This window comes from Caretta caretta, chromosome 1 (assembly GCF_965140235.1).
Source record: "Caretta caretta isolate rCarCar2 chromosome 1, rCarCar1.hap1, whole genome shotgun sequence".
In the NCBI taxonomy this organism is placed as follows: Eukaryota; Metazoa; Chordata; order Testudines; family Cheloniidae; genus Caretta; species Caretta caretta.
The window spans coordinates 264,774,973-264,797,792 of NC_134206.1; the positions used below are offsets into that span (position 1 = coordinate 264,774,973).

General features: G+C 46.1%; 1 protein-coding gene across 6 annotated transcripts in view; it reads left to right on the top strand.

Moving 5' to 3' along the window:
- GRIN2B (glutamate ionotropic receptor NMDA type subunit 2B) overlaps positions 1-22,820 on the top strand; it is a 285,971-nt gene that overhangs the window by 21,610 nt on the left and 241,541 nt on the right. The window contains exon 1 of one of the 6 annotated variants that reach the window (XM_075124251.1): positions 907-925. The exons of the other annotated variants lie outside the window; for them this stretch is intronic. The gene's annotated coding sequence lies outside the window, so the exon portion shown is untranslated. Of the gene's footprint in view, positions 1-906; positions 926-22,820 lie in introns of those variants that run through there. 6 annotated transcript variants of the gene reach the window in all.

Sequence of the window (22,820 nt, forward strand, 5' to 3'; positions counted from 1 at the left end):
CATCCAGTCCTCCTTACACTTTTTTCTTTGCTCAAACCGATCACTTTACTTTAGTTCAGCCCTTTGAGATTTCTGTAAACAATTCCTTGTTCAGTGAGCAAGCCCACATTCAGCTTCTTAACTGGGGTCACATAAATGCTTTTCTTGTTTTGTTTTTTTTTTTGCACGCAAGAATGGGAAATTTAAAGCAGTTGACCTTCTCTTGCTGCTGGTTGAGGGGAAATGGGCTGACATGGGTCACTAGAATAGGTGGTGAAGATTTACACAGCTCAGGGGATGCTCACAGGCTGTAAATTCCACTGATATCCTGGGGAATCCTAGATCATGATGGAGTGAGGAAACTGGCCCATAAGTCGTCAAACACAAGCAGCAGAGCTGCATGGGATGAGGGGACAAGGAAGTCAACATAATTGCCTGCTGGGGAGGTAGGGAAGAATTATGATGGAGTCTGCTGCATCTTCATAGAAGTCTCCCCTGCATTCCCACTCCCTGTAGTGATACAACATGGGAATGTAGACTGGAGAGGAAAGCCCATCCAGCCATTTTATTTTCATTCAAAATTGAAACAGAGGTACCAGTGGGTGGCAGCTCTCTTACCACTTAATTTAGAAGACAGCTCAGCAGCTATAATTTAGCAATCAGAAGAGGCAGAAATCAGCCACTGTTTCATTGTAGTGCAGCAGTTAGACTTCCACTAAAGGGGCTGCATGAGAGAGAACAACTGTATAGTTATACCATCTGTCTACATTTTCACATATGACCCAAGCCCCATTGTGCCCCTGGGAGCAAGTACAAGGGGTGGAAGGGAATAGACACACAATGCTCCACACTATAACAATATATTATATTTCCATCTTATCCCAAGGTGATCTACAAGCCAGGGCCAGATTGAGCCACTCCCTCATGTGAAGTAACACCTTACTCTGTAAGTAGTCCCCCTGAAATCACCTGGACTATTTTTGGCATAAGGAAATACTCCACAGGAGTAAGGATTGCACAATCAGACCCTATGCACACAGTGGAATCATCTCACCACTGAAATGCAGCTCCTTCCGGGGTAGCACACAGTGCAGATTAACAGGTGCAGCAACGCTACAGAGCAGTGTTTAGGAGGATAAATGCTGGACAGCGTATCCAGCTGACACGGCAGAGAGGATTTAGGCTGGGCAGAATGGCAGGAGTGGGTGGGTGAGAGAGATTCTGTGGCCTGCCTTGTGCAGGAGGTCAGACTAGATGATCATAATGGTCCCTTCTGACCTTGATATCTATCAATGAGCCTAGCGCGACTGTCTTGGGCACCGCAGGTAAAACCCTATTTTGTAAATCCCACCCTCGAGCCAGCACCTGCGGAGACTCCCCACGGCTGCCAGTGCGGCCTGCGAGCCCGGAGCCCTCCCGCCTGCCAGCCCTGGGGCGGGGCGGCTGTGCCGTCACACCGGCAGCCTCTCTCTCCCACGCGGGCCGCGTTTGTAGGAGCCGCGGAACGGAGTTTCTTGGGGCCCCGGGTTTCCCGCCGCCGCTCGGGGCTCAGCGGCGGGGCGGCGGCCCCTGGCTGGCGGGGGAATCCCCCACCCGCACCCCGCCGCGGGCTGTGGTCGCCTCAGCGCTCCCGGGCGGGAACGGGCCCCTCCCGCCGCAGAGGGAGTGAAACGCTCCCGGGGGCCGCCGCGGCCCCTTCCCGCCCCCGGGGGACCCTCCGCAGCTCGCCGGGAGCCTGGGAAGGGACCTGGCGCTGGCCCCGCTCCTCCTCAGCCGGGGGTGGGGGGCGTGTTTGCGCTGTCCCGGCCGCTCCTCTCCGCTGAGCTCCGGCTGGGCGGCGCGAAGGCTGGGGCGGCGGGTAACCGTGGGGGACGCGGCCCGCGGCCCGGCCTTGCTCCCACCGAGCCCCGCCGTGCAGGCGGGCCGCAGCCGCTCCGGGCTCCGCTCGCGGGCCAGCCCCGCTGCAGCAGGGGCCATGCCTGCACCCCGCGCGGTTACCAGCCGGGCACCCCGCGCGATGAGCCCGGGCTCTGGCTCAGGCTGACCCTGCTCTAGCAGGGCCACGCGCCTTCCCCAGGCAGAGCCACCGGGACACGTCACCCCCGCAGAGGAGAAAAGCTGGGGCAGGGAGGTTTCCCTTAAGCTAAAACGCGGGGTCGCTCGCCTGTCCCGCTGCCGTGACTGCCCCGCGCCGCCTTTCCCGGGGGGGGGGGGGGGCAGACCGCAGGTTCGTCTGGTCCCCACCTCGCACGGATGGGAAATTTCAGGAAAAGACCTGTGGTAAAAAAAGCCTTTGCTTCAGAAACACCCTATGACATGGCCCTGTTTGTTTGAGGTGAATGTAAAGGGTATGAACATTACAAATCTCTAGCATTTCAGATAAACGTCCGGGTCTCAGTGAGGGGTTGTCAGCTCTTGGGCCGGGCCTGTGGAAAAATACGTATGGTCTTGTGAATGTGGAGCTGTGCCCTGGTCTGACTTTGAAGCCAAACCTGTGCTTTTTTTTTGCTTTATGATAATATTCCCCTTGAAATCAAAGATTTGAGCGAGAGTGAGAACTCGCTGAACAGCCCTACCTAGGACAGGATTTGGAGATTGAGAGAGTAGATAATAAAGTGAATAACAGGCATTTAAAAACAGGAGGCAGTCATGTAGAAAGTAAACACAGATATTCCATGGGAGGTAGAAAGCAGTAATGTCAGGGAAAAAAGCAGTAATGGAAAAAAAAAAACAGCGTGATTATGAACAGTAAATGAGATATGAGCTTGCAATACAAAATGGTAACAAAGAAAGCAATGCAATTTTGAGTTGCATAAACAGGACTATCACAGCGCAGGTAGACAGTCTAATTTTCTACATATCACTGGTAAGACTGTGCCTAGACCATTGCTTTCATTTCTGGACAACTCAGTGCCACACAAATGGCAGCAAATTAGAATGAATTCAGTGGAGCAATAAAAAGGATTAAGAGGCTGGAGGGATTGATCTAAGGGGAAAGATTAAAATAACTAATTACATTTAGCTTGGCCAAATCACAATTAAAAGGGAGACATGATAACTGCCTAAAACTGTGTGTTTAAGAATGTAAACACCACAACGAGAGGAATCCTTGAGTGTGGTTCAGGCAGTTGTTGGTTAGATGCCCAGATACCATTGGAATGGGAGTGGTATAAGAATCTAAATAGAATTGAACGGAAACTGGCTATCACAAAGCAATGAAGTGAAATAGAACAACGAGAGAATGTTGTCTGAATTCCAGAAAACAATTCCTAATGGTGAGGTGTATTAAGCTGTAGGAGAATTTCTAAGGGAAGTGGTGGAAGCTCCATCAACAAAACACTGGAGCACGTGCTATATAGAGAACAATCCCAGGTTTAGAGCTCTGTGTGGATATACAATTTGTATCTGCAGCCAATCCGCCGTCCACAAACATTGTCCGTGGATATCGGCAGATTTGCAGGGCTCTACCCATGTTGGCCAGTACAGGAATAGAGGAGAGGGAGAGGACAAGATGTCTTGCTAGGATTTCCCCCCTTCTCTATTCCCCCCTCCGCACTGATTTTTGTGACCCTATGGATTATTTACTCTCCTTGGTCCTGGTTAAGCCTCATGCAGAGGATGAGGTTCATCTCAGAAGTGCCACATTTTAAAAAGACAGTTGTAGACTAGAGGGAGTTGGGAGGAGTGAGCAATGAAAACCACTGAAGGTTTTACGCAGTAAGTCCTCTAAAGAAAGGTTAAGAGAGGCAGCTGTGTTCAGTCAAGAGAAAAGACAACTGTGGGTGGAGACTTAACTGTACAAATGTGTAAAGGGTTATTATAGAAAGAGGACAGGGGCTAATTATTCTCTTTACTCACTAAGGACAGATCAGGAAGTAAATGGGCCCTTAGCTGAGGCAGGGAAAGTCAGGTTCAGTATGAGGGAAAACCTTCTAAGTGTTGGGTGACTGAAGAAGCCAGTAAGAGGCTGTGGAGGAATTGCAATGGTTGGAGATACTCATGGTTGAGATTAGACACCCACGTATCAGGCATGATTTTGGGATATAGAAATCAGTCCTGTCACAATGAAGAAATGAATCAGTTGCTCCACACAGAGGTCCCTTCCCACCCTGACCCATATGCTTTCATTGTCTTTGTAATGGCTCTTGAACTTGCAGATCATGCGGTACTCGATGCTTTCTGAGTGAAGGTTATTTTTTTAGGACATGTTTGTTAAGGCTTCTGTTTTAATATATACTGGGGATATCTCCCCCCACCCCCACCCCGGACTGTGAATCTGTGCAAATGGCTCCTTTAGATTTAATTTGCCCTTGTTATAAGAAATGCAAGGGTGAACCAGTTCCCATGGAGCAAGAATGAGCTTGGACTTTTAACCCTGAACTTGATTCTTTTTTGAGATATGAAATGGTTCAATTAACGTTTTAAAAAAAAAAAATCCCTGTGTGCCACTTAATGTCCTGAGTTTGACGAGGACAGGGGAAGTGCCATAAAGAAAAGCTGTCCCTGGAGAATTTCTGACTGAGTCAAGTTCAGGAAGTCCTGGCAATCTCTCAAGGAAAGCCCATTCTCAGAGACTAAGACTGCATGGTCCTGGGGTATATTTGCATTAACTTCCTGAAACTATTAAGGTGGGGGGTAACTGAAAGTGAAATGGGGAGATAAGGATAAAGAATAAAACTTTTTGTCTCTAGAGCATCTCAGCTGATTGGAACTGTATAGGTAATAGACCCATATAAATAGTAACCAAAAATTGTTGTCATCTGATAATTGTTTAGAGGTCGGTGTGACAAACTAGTGGCTTTAGCCCAGTTTCTGGTGAGCAGGTGTCTGTGTATCACAGGTTCACTATCACAGTGGCACAACAACTATTAGTTCCTTAGTAGTTTTATGAGGGAGTCCAAGACCAAGGAGACTGAACTTCACTTTTATCCAAGAAGTAATTGTTTTACAATCAGAGCAGAGGCATCTTGGTGAGGGGCAATGTACATGGGGAAAATTGTGTTGCCATTTCCTATGCTATAGGGAAAAAGCTGGGCCTTATAATAAAGACATGGGACTGGGTATCGAGATCGGGGCTCTATACCTGGCTTTGCCACTGACTCAGTCTGTGATCTTAAGCTAGTTGCCTAACTTATCTGTGCTTCAGATATCTCATCTGTAAATAGGGATGCTATACCCCTACTGCACAGATGTGTTATGAAGCTAAACATTAATATTTGTAAAGTTGTCAAAGGGTTTGTTTTTCCTGTTGTGCCCCAACTTGGCCAAGCATGGCTATGCAGGGCCCTGATTGCCTCAGTTTCCCCAGATTTTAGGGCTTCCATGTAAGTATTATGCCAGGATTTCCTGTGTTTATGCCCAGGCAGGGATTCTTTATTGGCACAATGCCACTTTCTTTTTCCCACAAACAGGAGACTTCACCTTATTCTAAACCCTAATGTCCAGAGACAATAACAGTCTCTCTTTCTCCTTACTGTTCTTCTAGTGCATCTTTTCTTGGGCTTCTCTTCCTCTTAAACCACAGTGCTCAATAATTGAACACCTTGCTGCCTTCTCAGCAGGTGATATCTGTCCAGGCTCTCCCTCTGGAGAGGAAGTTTAGTTGTATGCATATTATGTATCCTGCCACCTTTCCCCAGATGGATGTCTTCTCAGGGCTTGCTCCCTGGAGGCAAGCTTCTTCTCTAGCCCAGGATTTTGGATGCCCTTTTACCAGATTTACTAGCTTTCTTTTTGCCTCCTTGTTTCCTGTCAAGGGCCTCCATTATGAAGTCCAGGTTCTCTCCCTTAAGCCCAATTGGGCAGAAGGCAATCAGTCACAGGTGCACTGGACCCCACTTCCTCTTACGGGGGCCAAAGTGACAAAAGTGCTTTGAGATTCTTGGACTGAAGGTGCTATAGAAATGGAAAAAAATAAAAACAAAAGCTCTTTATCTCTTCTCTGGATAAAGGATTTTGACTTCCAGAGCTGTAATTCCACTGCCTTCACCAGCATGGCACTTATTAAAAAGTTAAATATTAAAAAGAGCATCGTACAGAGCAGAAAAACACTTTACTAACTACGTTCAGATGAGATCAACTCACTGAAGAGCTGCAGCAGGCCAGGGAAGCAGCCAGAAATGAAGAAGAGGGCATACGGTAGGTGACTTATACTATCAGACATCACTTCAGGGCCCCAATCCTGCAAGAGTTTTGCACAGAGAGACCTCTGTGTGCATGGAATACTTGCAGGATTAGGCCCCTGGTCTTTGCCATAATCAGCCAATAGTTAGGAATTGAACATGGGCCCCTTCATGGCAAAGGAGAGGAATGACCGCTAGGGTTCTGGCCCAGCAGCCTAAGTGCTCCCATTCTCTTCTGACCTGGGGAGTGGACAGTGAAATCAGCAGCAGAACTTCAAAGGGACTCCAATGAACCCTCAGTTCAGACACTGGCAGCCTCTTCCCATTCCCGCACACTACTGCCCCATTGTCTTATTGAGCACAAACATGCACAAAGGAAAAATATGCAGTAGAACTGGAGGACTAAGAATACCCTGGTGTTCTGCCACCCCCTGCTCTCTGCCAACTAGGGCATATGGCAGTGATGTTCAAAAGCACACTGTGACCAAATAAGGAGACAAAATGATGAGGCTGCCAGAAAATGCACTGCTGTTTGGTTGCAGGCAGCATTTCTCCCCTGTGTTGCTAAGCGTGAGAATAGTTCAGTTGCCCAGAACTGGCAGCATTGTTCAGGAACAACAATGGTCTGCATCAGAGAGAAAAGCTGCTACAACAAGCAATCTAGGCTTCAGTGCTGGTGGAGAAGATAGTTGAGCTGGTTGGAGAAACTTTGACAGAACCACATTCCATCAGAGAATGCATCCCGCTGAAATAGGAATGCTTTGCAAATTGGATCTGTTTAGTTGGAATTTTGGTTTAGAAGAAAATGGGTGTGGGGGGAGGCTCCCATAATGTTGAAATGGGGCATTTCAATACTGTCAGAATAAAAGATTTCAATTTTTTTTGTTTTTAAATGACTTTGTTTTGAAGTTTTTTAAATAATATAATACAAAACATACAAACAAACAAAAAAGCCAAAATCAAAACAAGTCATTTTGACTGACCCAAAACAATTTTTTTGCAACTTTGGGGAGAATTTCAGAATGATCAGGTTTTGTTCAGATTTGGAACAAAGCTAAATTTTGAAATCTCAAAATGCTTCATGAAATAGAATTTCTGTCCTTTGCCCAGTTCTAATAATTAGTGTGTATGCTAAGGACTGCTCATAAATATTGTCACCTCCCAGATGCCAGGACACAAGAACAAACACTGACCTCAGCCAATCTATGGATGCAGGCAGTGAAGTGGGAGTCTCAGCTGATAGGCAAATGTACACATCTACATGACCAGCTGCTAGCAGGTCCTCCTGTCCTCCGCTCACTTTGTTGGCTAATATGCAATTCCCATTCCAAGGGGCTACTAATACAATGTGTGCACATCTGTCAGTTCTTCTATGGCCATGCAGTGCTCCCACTCCTTTGCATTAGAAGGCAAACGTGTATGGAGACATAACTTGCTAAATCCATGGCAGACTGTTAGCTAATCTTAGGGGAGGGTGCCCCTGGCCTACCTAGAGACTGGCCTCTGGTTTGTGAACAGTTTCATGCAGGGAAATATGATCAAATTAAAGCTCTTGGAGACTGCCTTAATTTACACACTTTGTATGTGTCTGCAATGCTTGTGAAGGGCAGGATGCTTTTCATGAGACTTTTCCAACAGCACATCCCACACAAGCTGATCTGCCCTTTACCAGTTCATAGTGGGAGCAGGGGAGCATGTGTGTGGGATTTCCTATACTGTTTTCCCTTACTTTTTGGTACCCTTGCATATCTTTTTCAGGTGGGTGCTGTGAACTGGATGGGATGATTGGGTGCCAGGGTCTATCACTGTGTGCTGACATATTTAGTTTACCTGAAGCTCTCCAGCAGCCTCTAACAGCTCCCTGCCAATCAGATTAAATATTTATCAGTGATAGATTCTGGGCACCATATTCCTGACAGTGTGTTTCATGCATCATTTGCTTTAAATGTTGGGAGATTTACTTTCCAGATGTTTGCTGAAATCTTTTCATTGTATCTGTCCCTTCCCCCCCCTTTCCTTTGTCCCTTTCTGTCTTTCACCTTTAGTCTGTCCCATTTTCATTCCATCTCGCTCTTCTTTTGCTTCCTCCTCTCCCCTCTCTCTTTTTCATGTGAGTGGCAAGCAGTGTAGCTTGATTATTATTCACCAGTGTGTGTTTGTGTAAATTGCACCTGGAGTAGATGTCAACATGTGATGGAGGAGTGGCAGCACTGGCTCCATCTTAATGAGTACTCCAGCCTTCCTGGGGACAAACAACCAGAAACAAGCACTGTATGTCTATGCTGACACTTTGCTTTTCATGCGGGCAGCCCTCAGTCCAGGCAATGCACACTGAGGAGAGGGCAAGAAAACTCTTGAACTCCTTTCATTCCTCTCTCTCTCCATCACACATCCCCTCTACCTGGGCACTGCTCAGCTTGTTCTTCACATGATATGCCAGCTGCTCTGCTGTGATGGAGGGGGCAGCGAAAGGTCGGTCCCTTTAAGGTTAAAACCTTCTTAAGGAGAGAGAGAGAATGACACTACTCAGCCCAGTACCCCATTAGCCGTGGGTTCACAGCTCCCATGAACTTTAATGTGAGTAGTATCTATGCAATTGATTGGCATGATCAGGAACATGAAAAGGCGCAGCTTTAAATTGGGACAGGAAAAGAAAGCACAATGTACACAAAAAAGGGGGCATCTCCATGCGAGTGCTCCATGCACGGAATGTGCGGCAGCTAGAAAGGGAGTGTCACTTGGGGGAAAAAACGTGCATGGCAAAGGGGAAAATAACCAGTGCTGCTCATCCCTCTTCCTCTCCTCCCCCAGCCCCCAGTACACTGTAGAAGAGCATTCTTCAAACGTAGAATGGAAAAGTGGCCCGCATGGGAAAAGTGGAGCACGGATACATTCACAACAAGCAGAGGCTGCCTTTTTCAGATTCTATGGCTGTGTTTGGGATGCCACGTACTTTGAGTTTGTAGGCTTTATTCATGGCTGGTGTTATGCACCCATCATTGCTGGTGTGCCTCTTTTGGGCTTTGTCCCAGCCTGGTCTCCTTTTGTCTGTGGCTTTCAGTATTTTTGTGCTGCTTTGGCCGGCGAGCTCAGCCAGTTCATTGATCTCCAGGAGAGAGGCAATGTGTCATCTACACACTTCACTTGGGATGTGCATCCTTTCCCATGCCAGCTACCTATGATGTGTTCCTCTGTGGACATGTCTTCATGTTAAAAGGTTTGCTTGTACTCTTAATAACTCCACATGGGCAAACACATGGTGCTAGTTGCTCACATTCACCCCGGCTGTTGTGTTGCTCTAAGTGGCCATTGCCCCACATCCTTCTCCTTCATCCTGGCCCTGGCTGCTCCCGCAATCCCTCCACTGTCTGTTCTATCTTGAGCAATGCCTAGATTGGTTGCGTAGGAGGACATATCTTGCTGCTGTGGCCATCTCCCTGCACTGTCAAGCTATCTGGTGATGCATCGTTATTATCACTCTGTACTTTTATTGGTATGGTGATTGCCATTCATCATCACCACAGCTGCTACTGCACCTGAGGGTGGCTCTTGGGGATGCACAAGGGCGACAGTAACTCCACATTGTTATCACTGATGGGAGGGGGTGCACACCTTCCCCCACCTCATATAGAAGGGAATGATCTAGCTCAGAGAAATGTGTGTAGATTGCTTTCCTCTTATGAAGAGCAGGGCACTGCAGTTCACAGCAGAGGAATGAGAGGAGACCAGAACCATCTTGCCAGAGAGACTGGAGGAGGCTGTTCTGTTCACTCTGTGGCAGATGCCATTGAACCCCTTGGCTGGGGTCAGGGGCCGGGCTGAGCAGAGCAATCATAAGAATTCAATCAGAATAGAGACGCAACTCAGCAGCCAGAAGGTACAGCTAGCTCGGATACGATCCAGGAGAGGAGTGACAAACAGCAGTGAGTTTTGTAAAGAGTAATAACTAGTGAAGGGTGAAGTTGTTTGGTTCATTTTTCATGGTTTATATGGCTGGAAAAGACCTCTGGGCCCATCTAGTCCATTCCCCTGCATCAGGCAGATTATTTCCCTGCAGATGTTTTACCTACAGTTACTAGCTCTAAAGCACCTCCCTTGGGGAGTCTGTGCCACTGCCTAATTGCTCATTTTCCCCCGTAATGTCTTGCCACCTGAAATTTTTCATTTCTACCTTTAGGCTATTGCTCCTTTTCCATTTTTTTTAAAGTGAATTTTAGCAGGGGTGAAGCCACAGGACTGACAGCCCTGGAGAAGTTCTTTCTCCACAGGGCAGGCATGGGTGCGAGCTTCCCAACACACAGGCTACCAGCGTGTGTCATCCCGGCTGCTAGGATCAGAAGGGAGGTCAGCCGCTGTCTGATTCAGTCCTTGATCTTTTCAAGAAGGGGAGAAGGAATCAATTCATTATATCAGTAATTATTCTGTTTCTTTTGTACAGGATCAGTGCCCACAGGCCTCTGTTAAGACTATGGCCCTATTGTACTTCAGACACATAGGAAGAGGGTCTCTGCCTCAAAGAGCTTACAAGCTAAGAAGGTAAAATACAGACAAAAGGAGAGGGATCAGAATACAACACACAAGCAAAGGAATCAGGGTAATGACAGGCACATGGCTTGTTGTTCTAGCTTCTCCCTACCCCCCACCTCCCTAGACCGATTACATATGAGGAGTGAGAGAGCAAAATATGTACCATATTTATAGACACTGAGCCTGATTTCTTATTGCCCTGCACCTTGTGCAGCCATTTACACCCATGCAAAGTAGGGGTGAAATGCTGCCAGATCAGCAGGGTGATGTTTTACACCCATTTTTCACTGGTGTAATTGATTACACAGAGTGTAGGGCATTGGGGAGTCAGGCTTCTTACGGACATTTTAAAAACATAGTTCTCTGTTTCTTTCTATGCAGTTCCTTGTGGGTGTAAAACTATGCCCTTGAAAATGGGACCCATAATTTGTGCTTCAGAGCAATGGAGAAGGTGTTCAGGACATTGGGCCAGAAAGGGGGTGTAGTGTGAGTAAGGTAGAGGGCAGAGGACTGTCTGTACCTAACTGTAACTTTGGTTGATCTTCAAAATTCCCTGCTTACAGTTGAGCTGGAAAAGCATGCAATAATTGATGATGATAATAATTATTGTGATAATTTCAGTGCATTTGGGGCCTGATCCATATTCCACTGAAGTCAGTGAGAGTGTTTCCATTGACTTCACTGGGCTTTGGATCAGGCCCCTAGGCTGGAAGTGGGAAGAGGGGAAGCCGCTGTGAAAATGAAAAATACCATGAAACAAAAGCAAACTGAATGTTCTGAGCCTCTGGAAATGTTGAAGGGTCAGTGGGTGGTTCAGGCGTATGTTTGGGAGCAAAGGTTGGAGGGCTGGTTAATATATCTGAACTGCCTTGTTTCACCCACTCATCCCTACTCCATTATAGGGCCCTGAAGATATTTTATAGCAATGTAATCTTTCGCTATTCAGAACACTAAGATAGGAACTGCCATGTGAAAATAAGGACAGGAGCTGCCCGCAGAGTGCAGCCTGTCACCAGCTGGACTCCCACTTTAACAGGAGGACATTATGAAAGTATTTCAGAAGACAGGACTAGTATCTCAGTGCTCACCTATCCCTTCACAAGAACAGAACTGACAATGCAATGGATGGGGAACCACTTTGGCACCACCCTTAGTTAAAATTTAGCTTCCGGCTGGATGTTGTTGCTCCCTTCACCTCAACAATAACCCTGGCGAGCAGGAGCAACAACCCAGCACACTGGGCTCTATGCTGGCATGGGAGGAAGGTTGGTGTCTGGCTGCAGAGTTGGATTTCTAGATAAGAATGGAGCAATCCAATTTGGACAGAAATAGAAAGAGTCCTGAGCATTCTCTCCAAACTTCAAGCACTCATATTTGGTTGAGGCGTCAAACATTTCATTTCCCTTCCTCCCATGTGTTTATACAATGTCTACCGCTGTGCTTTTCAGTTCATTAGGCCTAGGAGGCCTGACACACTGCCAGGAAACCATTGCATTTGTGGTCCCATTGGAAGCGGGAAGCACTGGAAACATCACAGGGAAATCCTATTCTCACGTGATTTCAGGTTTGCAATCTCAAGAGGGTTTGGTTGCTTATCTAAATGGAACCGCCAAACTCTTGGAGACTCACAGTATGGTAGTGGTAGCTCCACTTCAACCCTCATTTTGAAAGGGTTGAAGCATCTTTCTTTAGCCAGGAAACGTTTTAAACCAGAAAATTGTGCGGTTTGCCTTGGGTGGGGACCGATCAGCCTTGACAGAAATTCCTTACGTTCAACAACAATGCTATTAATTTAATTTCTATAGAACTTTTTGTTCCACAGGGTCCTAAAGCACTTGAAATATCATGGGCCAGATCCTCAGCTTATGTAAATCAACAAAGCTTCATGGAAGTAGATGGAGCTATGTTCATCCACACCAGCTGCTGATCTGGTCCGAAGTGTGTGTATGTATAAAATGCATCTACCAGTGAAATGCATTTGCTTCTGGAGGGGTGTGTGTGAGTATGTATAAAATGTGTCTACTTCTGGACGGGAACATACCAGCTTTTTAACAGGACACACACACGCTATATGATAATTTGGTCCAGGAAGTGAATATAATCTCTAATTGAAACTGCAAGGGAAATCTGGGAGGAAATTACCTTTTTCTTGACAATAATTGTAATTGGATCTCTGACTTTTATGGCCAGGGTATCAGAACGTGGAATCCTTGAAGCAGAGCAACTCTTAACACCACATCAGAGCAGTGATTCAATACTAACTACTCTATTGCCATCACTCCTTGAAGCACCTTGGGTTTCTTTGGCGGTCTCCCATTCAAGTACAGACCAGTCATCACACTGTTTAGCCTGTGAGGTATGACCGTATCACAGTCCAAACAGGTATGGCTGTGTCAGTATTGGTTATGAGGGGATTTTCCTTTGAAACCAATAACCATTTGTGGAATTAAATCAACACCTTTCTCCCTACCCCCAATTAAACTAGGATTTACTGCTCTGGAGACTTTATATATAAAAAAGATCTTGTTTGATCCTATCTAGGATACTGTGTGTAATACTGGGTGTTATCTCACAGGAAGAATATTATTGGCTTGGGGAAAGTGCAATGGAAGACAATAGATAATATACCATGAACTTCTACAGCTTTTATAATCTGATGATCAAAAAAATGCTTCACTAACAATAAATGATTAAGCCTCCCAAATCTATGAAGCAGTGCAGTTTTATCTCTTTTTTACAGATTTGGAAAATGCTCAGAAGGGGCACCACTTTGGCTTTCAAATAGTATCCACTAATTCTGGGTGCTGAAGTTGGGGTTACATTTGATATGGTCCCTTCTAGCCAAACTGTACTCAAAATGCTTTCAAGCATTTAAAAAAACAAAACTAAAAACAAAACCACAAAGCCAACACAATGAAAGTAGGAAGGAAAATTCGTAATTCAGCCGAGATTTCAAATGGGATGAGGAGTCTCTGAGGCAGAGAATGGACAGACAAAAAGGATGCCAAGGTTAGCTAAGTGGTGGCTGTGGGTAGTGGAGAAGGGAGAGATTAGGGTTGCCAACTTTCTAATTCCAGAAACCCAAACACCCTTGCCCCGCCCCTTCCTGAGGTCCTGTCCCCCGCTCACTCCATCCCCCCTCCCTCCATTGCTTGCTCTCCCCCACCCTTGCTCACGTGCTTATTTTCAATGCAAGGCCCAAACAGGCATATTTATTGTTTTGACAGATGTATTATGCTAATTTCAGTTTTAATTGTTACAGGATGCTAGAGCTGGCAGCAAAATAGTCAAAAAGGGTAATAAAAAAAATAAAAGAAATTTCACAAAGGTTTTCATGATTCTTTCCCTCCCCTCTTCCCATTTTTTGTAACCAGCTCCATGTTTTTTGTTCACTAAAGTTATTGTAATTTTATGTGAAGAATTAGGGCCACACATTATCACAGCTGCAATGGGTCCATTAAAGGCACACTCCTGAAGCCCAAATACAAATCCATCTGATTCCCACACCTACATGCAGATACACACATGTATTCATGTGTACACATCTAGCATGCATTAACACACATACTTCCACATTATTTATGATTATAATTGTTGTTTTGTGCCTAGAGACCCCAACTAAGGTCAGAGCTCCAGAGTGGCAGGTACTGGACATAAACATAAAAAGAGTCTGCAACAAAGTTTATAATAAAGCTAGACAAAGGTGGGGAGAAATGTCTGATACTTTGGCTCTTCTGCAATTACTAATCAACAACATTCACTTTTTAAGAAATAATACGTTTCTTTTAGAGTTCCCGTCTCTTTTAAAAACTTGTTATGAAATGAATACACATATATTTGATGTCGTCAATTTTTTTGTGCGCAAGCCAGCAAAAGGAATAAAAATCAGAGTTAGGCTGCAAATTTTATTCACACAGGTATACACACATGCACCTCCCTACACAAAGACACAGTCTCTTACACGCATACAATGCATGCATGCACACACTTGCCTATACAGAGACACCCAGCCAGGAAGGGAGGAGAGTGGGCTGGAGGGAAATAGATTGGGGGGGAGGGGGCGTGGACAAGAGAGGACTGGGAGGGAAAGAGGACAAGAGCAGGGTCGGGGTGGAAGGGGGCAGTGAAGGAGAGAGAAGGTGGGGGGGTATGTGGGGTGGATGGGGATGCAGGAGGAAGCAGAAGGCTATAGGTGCATGAGGATGTGGGGGGCACAGGGGTGTATAGGGACATAATGGGAGTGCAGCAGTGCATGGAGGTGAATGGGGTGCAGGGCTGTGGGGGGTGAGGGACAGGGGGCTGGTGGGTCTGGGAGGTGGAGAGGATGAGTGGGAGAGCACTGTAAGTGGTACAGGACTGGGATGGGTAGGTGTGGGAGACAGGGCGGGATGGGACGGGGAGGGATGCAGTGAGGGGGTTGGAGGTATGGGGGGGTTGGGACAGGGAGGGATGCAGTGAGGGGTATGGGGTTGCAGCCCCATTCCCAGCACTCAGAGACGAGGATACATATCTCAAATTCCTGGGTGACGGTGATGGGGCAACAGACTGCGGTCCACCACAGGACATGTGCTGCCGCACAAGCCCAGCCACAGGAAGAGCATGAGGAGGAGAAGAGGGCCAGCAGCAGCGGGAGAAGTGCATGCCACAACCCCCAACAGCCACTAGTTCGTCCCCTGCTCTGCCTGGCCAATGGGAGCTGCACCTGTGGGTGGAGGCTGGGGCGGCACGTGGACCCCTCTTGTCACCTGGCCCTAAGTCTAGGAGATGGACATGCCAACTGCTTCCCGGGAGCTGCATGGTGAGCCTGCCAGCCCCACTGTGCGGCACCGTCATCAACTGGAAAGTCAATGGCCCGGTCAACAGTGCTGACTGGAGCCGCCAGGATCCCTTTTCGATCAGGTGTTCCGGTCAAAAGCTGGACACCTGGTCACCAAGGAGAGAGAAGGCCATGTGGCAGGCTGAGGCACGTTCTGGAGGGCTTTGAAAACAAGGCTCATGATTCTCATCTACACTAAGGTTCCCTTTACACTGTTCTGGCAGTGTAAAAGCCCCTTAAAATGGGAGTAAATAGTATTTATTTTTACTTTTATTTGTTCTCTTTTACTCTTACTTTTAAGGCTCTTATGCTGCTAACACAAAGTAAAGCGGCCATGGTGTAAATGGGAATCAGGCCCAAGAAGTTTGAACTGTATTGAGTGGGGACGCCAGGGGCAGAGCCTGAGGGAGAGAGCTGATGTGGTTGCACATCTTCGTATGTGTTGGAAGGGAAGGAGCTGCTCGGTAAATTGCTGGGGAAGATGATTGAAGTGGAGGCGGTGACTGAGTTTGTCAGGCACCTCAGTTTTGCTGTGGGGAAAGGAGAGTGTGAGAAAGTCTGGTGAAAACGGATGAAGGTGGCATTAAGCGCAGCCAAATCTGGCCCATCATTTTGAGCCAGGTTGGCTCCTTCCATTGTTGCCTTTGAAGCGTTTGTAGCCAATGACTAAAGCTGGTCACAACTGGCTGTGCGTGTCTTAAGTCTCCATCTCTACTGCTAATGAATATGATCTAGTGCTGAGCCATGTGAGAGGTCAGGAGATGCCGTGCCTTGTTCCTAAAGCTGGCAAAGCTTTCTGGCCGTCACCGATGGAAAGTCTCAGTAAGATGAATTGGCCCTGACTTGTCCTACAATCACAGGCACAGCATGGTCTGGTGCACAGCACTAATGTACTGTGAAAACATATTGAATCCAATGGCTTGATGACTGACTCCTTACTGGTCATTAAACTGAAAGAGAAACTGGGTTGGGGGGAGGGGGGCAGAGAGGGAAGGGGAGAGTTGCAAGAGGGAGAAGAAAAAGCCAGTGGGCAAGAGTGAACCAAAAGAAGGAGGGAAGAGAGACAGAGGGAGAGACAAATGGGGGAAAGGGAGATGGAGAGGAAGAAACAGAGAGACAATAGCAGAGAGAAGAGGGGCGAGGGAGAGAAGGGATAAGTGATGCTCCTGAAGCTAGAAGCCCCTGTTCTCTGAGCTTCCTTTTCCTAATTCCTTCCAATCTAGGGCTGATCCAAATCCCAGGGTAGTCAAGGGAAGACTCTATTAACTTTAGTGGGAGATGGAGTGGGACTCTAGTGTATAGTATCTGGGAATTTTTTTTATTTTATTTTATGATTTTTTTATTTACAACCCCCCCACCCCCTTCTGCATTAGTATCCCCCATGGCTTTGATATTTATCAGAAGAGCCAAGGTTTTCCAAAGGGATGAGGGATTTGGATGCTTCTGTTCTTAGGGTGCCCAACTTGAGGCATCTTCAATCAGCCCCCTGTAAGGCATCTCAGATTGGCCTCCCCCAATCACTAGTCACTATTGGGCAGCTTGTTTTTTGTTCTTAAAGCAATGACAGTAATAATTCAAAGGCGTACTTTACGAGAGATCAGAGTGAAGTGAAACAGGGACAAAGAAAGGAAAAAGGGCCGTTGTTGACAAGGGCAGGCAATTTTAAAGTAGGGTACTGACGGCAAGCCTCTGCTGAATAGTCATCCATCCTTCCCAAATGATCCGTCTGAGCCACATTGCTTTGGACTCCAGTATGTGTAAAATGCTGCTGTCTGCTGCCTTGTCTATAGAAATCAGTTTGAGATCCAGAGCTCAGGCTGCAGAACCAAATCAGGAAGTCTACACTGCAACTACACAGCCTGACAGCCCAAGCCATGGGAGCCTGAAATAGCTGGCATGGGCGAGCCATGGGTTTTTAATTGCACTGTAGACATACCCTTAGGTGCCTAAGTCCCAGTGACTTTCAGTGGGATGTAGATTCCCAGGTCACATGGGCACTCTTGAATATTTTGCCCCTACTTTAATCTTGTCCCCTTGTTTGTACAGAAGTCAATGGCTCTGCCCTGGCCTATCTCATGGACTTGACCTCTCGGTATTTCCCTTCCCACTTCTGCTACTTTGCTGTTTCTTTGTGCTTCCCCACAGTCTTGGCACTGCTGGCACAAGAACCTTCTCCTTTACAGTGCCTGCCATCTGTAACATCCTTCCTTGATATCTCTGACACACACACTGGGCAAGGACTGTTCATGCAGGCTGGGATTCAGTGGTCCATCCGTTATTCATCAAAGCACCTAAGCATGTGCTTATCTTAGAATCATAAATATACCTAGATCATCTCTGACAAGTGTTTGTCTAACCTGTTCTTAAAACCCTCTGGTAACAGAGATTCCACAACCTTGAAGCACATGGCTAAGACCCACTGAAGTAAATGCTTAAGGTTAAGTGTGTGCTTAAGTGCTTTTCTGAACTGGGGTCACAGGCAGCAGCCTTAGTGCAGAGACTTTTCCATTGCCTGCTGTCGTTGAAGGGGGTATAGGCAAATAACCTCTTCCCCGAGGACCCTTCCCAGGGGTTGGTTCCTTTCTGGGTTCACAACGCTGCATGGGGGGCAACATTCTGACTGTTTCCATTACAAGAAAAATTACAAAAACTTTCCTGTTCATATTATATTCTATGAACCCTTTTTTCTTTTTCTTTTACAAGATGTATATTTTGGGTCTATATAGCTTGGCAGTGTCCCTTTATGTGGCTTTTTCTACATCAGCCCTTGGGATTTCAGCACTGTGGTGACTGATGACAGCTGGTTCTCCAAGTGACTAGAGAAAATAATGCTACCTGAAGATTGACTTCTCTATATTCCCCCTCAGGGGCATTGTGCAGGGAATGAAGAAGTACTAGGTACAGAGTGGGAGAGATTCAGTGACTGGGGACATTCCTTCCAATCTCTAACTTTTTTTTATAAGGACATTTAGTTTATTTTTTCATAAACTTACAACAATCTACCAAAGCACAGAAAGAGCAGAATGGGCAAAGACTACATCAAAAAACTTCACTCAATACAGGAAAACAAACGTGGATGGAAAATACAAAGAGAAACACTTGGTCAGAGGTATTCAATGCCACCTAAGGGATTTAGATGCACAGCCCCCATTGCTATTAATTGAAATGGTGTGTCTAAATCCCAAAGGTCACTTTGAAAATTTCAGATTAACTTTCAGTTTGGTTCAAATTGTGTCTTTGATTAGGGCTAAAACCAGAATGTAAATACTTTTTTTTAAGAAGATGAGTTTCTTTATATAAATGTTCTTCAGCTGACACATTATTTATCTGTGTGGAATGAAAACTGAAAGAGTGAGGCCTGGACTCCACACAGAAATTGCACCAGTTTAAGTAAAGGTGTGATGTTACACTGGTTAGCAGACTGGTGTAATTATGCGTGCTGACACTCTTGCATTGTGTTAAACCTGGCTTACATTGTTTTTCCTCTTCATTAATCTAAATTGACGTAACCCAGGTTCAAGCCTATCGAGAGTGTTCACACATGCACACAATTGCTCAGTTGGCTCAGAGCATCTAGCCCTAAATCTGATTTCCACTCTGAGATTGGTGGAGGATGAGGGTCTGACTTCTGCGGTTTGGGAGATCCAGGAATCAGTGTATGAAAACCCATTTCCATCTTGCGAGCTCTGAACACCTTGTTTCAAATGGCACATACATGGAGTGACAGCTGCTGTAACTGAGCCCTCCAGGTGGGGAGGATCATTCAATCTCTTTGGCAATGAGGAGCTGTCTCATAGCTGCAAATCTGTCCAACAGGATAGATCCTGGCACATAGTGAGGGCTCCAGTCTGGCTCTGCAGGTCAGAACTGAAGACTCTGCCAAGCCTCTGTGTCTTGGCATTTACATGTTGGCACTGGCCAGTGCCATACTGACCTGCTGTCTCACGTAATGGCATATGTGTGTGTTAAGCTCACTCTGGCAGCTCAGCTTACATGTGCCAGCTCATAGAACAAAGTCACCAATACCCCCACTCTCAGTAGTTTGGTTCTTACCTTGACTGTCTCTGGTTTGTCCTGCGACGGGCCAAAGGAACGATTCAAAGAACTAAGCACATACTGTGACCAGATGATGACTAAGGAGGTGATCTGATTAACCACCTACAAATACTGTAAGGGTGGAAACAGCAAGGAGCAGAGGGAGGAATTATTTAGGCTGGACCACAGGGGTATAATTAAAGTCACTGGATAACACTGAGCAAAGGCTGAATGTCAGGAAACATTTCCTAAGAGTGATCTCTGCTAGACTGTGGAACTGTCTCCAAATGGTGGAAACCCCATTGCTTGAGTCATTCCAAACTGTACAGCTTGCTGAAGAATATTTGGCATAGAACAATTCTGAAAGGGCCAGAAGGAGGTCAGGATCATTAAATAGAGAATTTTCATTTCTAATTGCGATGAAGTATACAGTGCTGGTCTCTCCAGAACCATAGATACTATAGCCAGATCAGATAGCATCCATTTACCTATGCACAAAATATATATATTTGGGGAGAGGAGAGGTAGATTTGGCTGTTACAATGGTCTACTATCAATATGAGACTGTGTGTGAAACAGAAGTCCCCACATGGGGTTCACCATGGGAGATCTTCTCAGCAGGGCATGAAAATGCTCCTGGCACTCTTCCCACCCCCACACTACACACCTGTCCAAAGGTCACAGGCAGTATGGCCTTTAAAGATGGGGGAGAAGGGAACGCTGTTTACTACAGATGGCTCTGGACCTCCTTCAGACTATGAGGACATTTGGATCTGGATCCAAACGTTGTGGCTCAAGGCTGTATGTAACTTAATGGGGAAGGAAATGGCTGAAAGAAAAGGAACAAAAAAGTGACTATAGGGCCCAAATCAAAAATAATTTAAGTTAGTGAAAAGACTCCAGTTGACCTCAGTGGGCTTTGGCTCAGGTCCATAATACATTCCACAGTAAAAGAGAAAATACTAAGGGAAACAAAACTGAAAGCTAAAGAGAAAGCCAGACTTGGGGGAGAGAAATAGAGAGGGGAAATTCAGAAAAGTTGAATGTTAGAAAAATTAATTGGTGGGAAAAAGACTGAGAAAGAAAGAGTGATGGAGGGGAAGAGAAGAACTAAACTCATAGGACATGTAGAAATGTTTTATTATTATTGCAGAGAGAAATTTGTGTAACACGGTCAGAATGTAACTGGGTTTCAAATATGGTTAAAATAATCTAAATTGCAGCAATTTTCTCCCTTCGGACTTTCCAGAGTGAATTATTTTCGTTCCTGTCCTGAATGGATCTTGCACAAATCACGGGGTGGCAGGTTTGTTTATTCACCCTCAGATATCAGTAGCCTCTGGGCCTTCACTTTCTGAATGTATTAATATTACTCTTTATCATTATTAATTTCATTTATCAACATCCAAAGTGTACAAACAAATAATAAATGTCCAGGGCTTGCTCTGAATAGCTTATTATCTAAATGAAACACAGCACTTTCTGGGGCTGGGACTGTCTCTTCATCCTTGCTTGGAAAGTGCCCAGCACAATGGGGTTCTAATTCCGATTGAGGCTACTGGGCACTACTGTAATAAAAATAATTAATAATAACACCATAAGGGATGACAGTGAACAAAGGAGTTGGGGCCAGGATAGGGGAGGACAAGGGCTTGAGCTGTGAAAATGCACGGGATGTGCTTTTTGTTACATACAGCGTGCAGGTTTTTAATACTTACAAATTTCCAGGGCAGTGCCGAGAGTGAAGTCTGGGGTGGAGGTCTGCAAAGCAGGGGCTGGGTGAATAAAGAGAGCAGAGGAGAGATTTAAAGGAGGTGTGAAGAGAGATGTGTGGTACAGGGGTATGGAAGGATGTTCCAGGCAGCGGGGCCAGCCTGACAAAAAGCACAGAAGCCCAGCTCTATGGAGAGACTTAGATATTGCAATGCTCAGCATCACCGTCCCAAACTTCTAGGCACCTAGAAAATCACTGGAACAACACTGCGATCCACAAAGCCAATTTAGAGGCCCAGGCTCCCTACACAATGAATGTGGAAGGGAAGTGCCTACAAACGTCATCCACAAAATCAACATGTTAGGCAGAGAACCATCTTAACTAGCCAAAGGGCGATGCAGACGAGAGGGGTGTGTCCTAAGCCCTGCCTCTCTCGCAGAGAGAGGTACCTAAGTCTGGGCTAGCAGTCCATTGCTGGGAACCCCTCTCCTGGAATCTGGCAGCTTAGGGGCCTATGGCTTTTCTTCTAAGAATCAGTTAGGTGTCTGCCTTGCTACACACAAAGCAGCTGGAGGAGAAGGAGGAGGAGGTGTTGCCCACTTTATATCTCTTAGTTCAGTGGTTACAGCGCTCATCTGAAATGTAGGAGACCCAGCATCAATCCCTCCCCCCCGCCCCCCGCCCTTTCTGACAGAGGGGGAGAAAGCATCTGAGCAGAGATCTCCTGATAGTAACCCTGCTATTTCAGTCCTTACCCACAGCATGGCCAGAACTGGAACCCACGCTGTCCTGCTAATCCTGACCTACACCTCCTGCTACTCTGGGTTTGGGCCTGTGACAGTTGTCAGGGTACTTCAGGCTGAAAATTATCTTGTCACCTCCTTCCTCCAGCATGAGGGAGTCTTGCCTGTGCTTAGCTAGGTGCCAGCTCCCTGACACCGCCAGTCTTCTAGCCACCCAAGTACTCTTCTCTGGGCTATGCTAGCCCTTACTGTGCCTTGCAGGTTAACAACAGGTGCACCCTGATCCACAATCCCCTTTCAAGTGTCCCCCTGTAATGTCCAGCCCCTGTCACTGGCTACTCTATGAAATATCAGGTATGCTGTTCTGTCCCGAAAGGAACAATATACACAGCAGCTTGTAAGATTCAGCTCTGATCCAGCACTTTGCTTAATATAATAGCATTTCAATAAACTTATTTTTGTTTTCTCTATATATTACCAAAGGTTCAAGTGATAGTAAGTCAGGATATTGGAAACAAAAGGCTCCATATAAAACAAAATCATAACATACTTTCTAGAGACGAATGTTAATTAACAGGTTAACTTCCTGTCTAAAGAAGTTTCTTGTGCAACAATTTCAACCAAGGTTGGTTGAGATCCCGTTTTCATGAATGTAAATACACTGCCTATTTACTTCCTAGATGCAGGATGGGGAGGGGGGGGGGGTTGCCTTCTATTTATACTCTCCCCAAAAGTTCCTTGTCTGTTCTCAGATACAGGGTAACCACCTGTGGCTTATTTTTCCTGTGTGCTACTTCACTGTTGACTTCACATCTCTTCTTTGGCTTTGTATGTAAATTGTGTCCACTGTGTTACCTTACAATGATTAATTTACATCTTGACAG